Source organism: Dioscorea cayenensis, chromosome 10 (assembly GCF_009730915.1).
Source record: "Dioscorea cayenensis subsp. rotundata cultivar TDr96_F1 chromosome 10, TDr96_F1_v2_PseudoChromosome.rev07_lg8_w22 25.fasta, whole genome shotgun sequence".
In the NCBI taxonomy this organism is placed as follows: domain Eukaryota; kingdom Viridiplantae; phylum Streptophyta; class Magnoliopsida; order Dioscoreales; family Dioscoreaceae; genus Dioscorea; species Dioscorea cayenensis.
In genome coordinates, this window is record NC_052480.1 from 3,142,174 (window position 1) to 3,145,612 (window position 3,439).

Consider the following 3,439-nt stretch of genomic DNA (forward strand, 5'->3'; position numbering starts at 1 on the left):
ATTTCTGTTGTGACTTCTGTAGCCTCTATCTGCTCTTTCTTTTCCTCTGCTTCCACCTCGACCTCTACCTCGTAATATTGAGAATTTGTTGGTTGTAGAGGCCTTCAAAGCTTGCTCCTCAGCAGTAAAATTATGGTTCATCTTCTGTTCATGAACTAATAAAGAGCTTTGAAGTTTATCAATGAAGAGTGCATCGATGTCCTTTGATTCTTCAATTGAGCAGACGATATAGTCAAATTTTGCTATCAAAGATTGTAATATCTTTTCAACAATAGCAACATCGTCCATCTTCTCCCCATGAAAATGCATATTATTGGTTAACCCCATGGTTCTTGCAAAATAGTTATTAACAGATTCTCCATCATTCATCTGTAGATTTTCAAAAATCCCTTCTCAAGTCTTGAAGTTGTGCACGCTTCACTCATGATGAGTTTTGATATTTTCTCTTCAATATTGAATCTTATATATCCTTGGAGGTTTCTTTGCAAAGAATCGTCTCCAAGATAGATCGATCAATGGCTTGAAATAAGTAATTCTTCGCCTTCAAGTCTTTTAACTTTTATGCCTCAAGTTCCTTCCATTTTGCTTCTGTAGGTACCATTCCAATATCCGGGGTTGCAACTCCGAATTCAACAATATTCCAATACTCCTTGGATTTTAAAAAATTTCCATCAACATGCTCCAATGATCATGGTGACCATCAAAACGTGGAATAGATGGTTGCACAAAGTTGTCTGTACACATTGTGAATTTCTTCATTTCAGAGAACTCTCCCTTTTGTTGAAGACCTGGCTCTTGATACCACTGATAACTTAAAAGAGAAGATGATGAAAATTACACTTCTTATTCATAACCATTTAAGCCTCGCAAAAATTTGAAAAAAATAATATCTACTAATTTGAATTTTAATCAACACACAACTAACTTAAATATTTAAATCAATGATATCCTAACCAAATTAAAATAAAATCATTATCTCAACACCCTCTCTTAAACTTATGTTTATCACATAAGTTTAAATTCCCTTGCATGAATGCTTTCATTTTTGAATTGAAGTTCTTCAAGAAAATTTCTCAGCCACACTATTTGAGAGGAGCATGTTGTTATTGCTACAAATTTAGCCTCAGTAGTTGTATGAGTGAATATATGTTGCTTCTTTGATGACCATGAGATAACTCCTAAACCCATCATAAATACATAACCAAATATGCTTTTCCAATCATCTAAATCTCCTGCATAATCACTGTCTGTAAATCCAATCAAATTTGACATCTCTCCTTTCTTGTACAATATTCCATAATCTATTGTTCCTTGTAAGAATTGCAAAATTCATTGTGGCCATGAGATGCACCTTTTTTGGATTTTCCATGAATCTACTATTGAGACTTACTGCAAACATAATGTCAAACCTTGTTGTAGTTAAATACATCAAACTTCCAACAATTTGCTTGTAAAAAGTGTTGTCAACTTTGTTTCCTTCTGAGTTTTTAACAAGCTTCAAACCCGTCTTAATAGGAATACGAATCGGATTATAATCTGAAAATAAAGCAAAGTGAGTATCAAGGTCTTCAGATTGGTTGAAATCTGTTACCTCATAATCTGTCATCCAAGCCGGCCTTTTTTGGATACGAGTAATAGGGGATTTAGTTGTTGTCTCTGCTGTTGCTTGTGAAAGTTCAGTAGAAGTTGAGGCTTCATTAGTTGAAATTTCTTGATGTTGGACTTGCTCTCCTTCTTCGGCTTCATCACTAATTATAATTGAAGTAGGCTGCTGCTCACTCCAATTCCATGTGCTCTTCTCATAAAAAATAACATCACTACTCACTACAATTTTCTTTGTCAATAGATTATACAATTTAAAAGTTTTGGATGGCAAAACACACTTTTGCCCTTTATGATCAAGTTTCTTTCTTTTCTCATCTGGAATATGTGCATATGCAATGCAACCAAAAATTTTGAAGTGATCTACTGCTAGTCTTCTTCCATTCCATGCTTCTTCTGGTGTTTTGTTTTGAACAGCAAAAGTAGGACTTCAATTCAAGATATGAATGCTCCAATTCACTGCTTCTAGCCAAAAATTCTTCGGAATTCTGCCCTTTGTTAACAAGCTTGGCACCATATTGAGGATGGTTCAATTTTTTCTTTCTAAAACACCATTCTGTTGTGGAGAATAGGAAGCTCTGAGCTCTCTTTGGATACATGATCATTACAAAAAATTTTAAAGTCTTTTGAGCAATATTCTCATCCAAGATAAGTGCAAATTGTTTTAATAGGTTTCTCAGTTTCACTTTCAACATATGCCTTGAAGCTTAATACACTAAAAGCTTATGATTTCTCCTATAAAAAATAAACCCAAGTTTCCAAGAATGATCATCTTTTACCTCCATTAGAAGTAGGATTTATTAGTCCACAAATATCATAGTGAACAAGTTCTATAACATCTTTTGCTCTCTAAGACTTTCCTTGGGGAAAGGAGTATGATGTTGTTTACCACCAACACACTCTTCACAAACTTAGGAGGAAATAGTAATCTTAGGAAGCCCTATCACCATATCTTTTTCTTGGAGTGTTTTCAATCCACTAAAGCTCAAGTGACCGTACCGATAATTCATAGCTATGAAGAGTCTTTTGTTTTAGCCATCAAACAAGGTTTTAACACATTCAATCTTTATAGAAAACAACCTGTTTGAACTCACGGGCATAATTGCAATTGCACATCTACAAGGATCATTTATTTCACAAGTACCCTTTTGAATAGTAATTGTATATCCCTTCTCTTACAACTGACTAGCACTCAACAAGTTACTTTTCAAGTCAGGAACATAAAAAAACATTATAAATTTTTCTATAAAACCATTCTTAGTTTTTATATAAATATCACACTTTCCCATCACATTCACCGTAGAGCAATCTACAAAGCTAACAGTAGAGTGAAAATCTTCATTTAAGTAAGAAAAAAATGACTTATTTCCACACATATGGTTGCTACAACCAGTGTCCACAAATCAAATATCTGACTTGTGAGATTCCTGACTATCTTGACTTGCCATTAGCAAAGTCTATGCTTCTTTATTTTCTGTAAAATTTGACTTTTCTCCTTTGTCTTTGTCATTAGATAGCTTGGTGTAACATTCAGAACGACAATGACCAAATTGATGATATATAAGCACTCAATCTTAGATTTATCAAATTGTTGGCCTCGTCCTCTTCCTTTACTTTGTAGATAACCATTATCAGTATTTCTGTTGTGACTTCTGTAGCCTCTATCTGCTCTTTCTTTTCCTCTGCTTCCACCTCGACCTCTACCTCGTAATATTGAGAATTTGTTGGTTGTAGAGGCCTTCAAAGCTTGCTCCTCAGCAGTAAAATTATGGTTCATCTTCTGTTCATGAACTAATAAAGAGCTTTGAAGTTTATCAATGAAGAGTGCATCGATGTC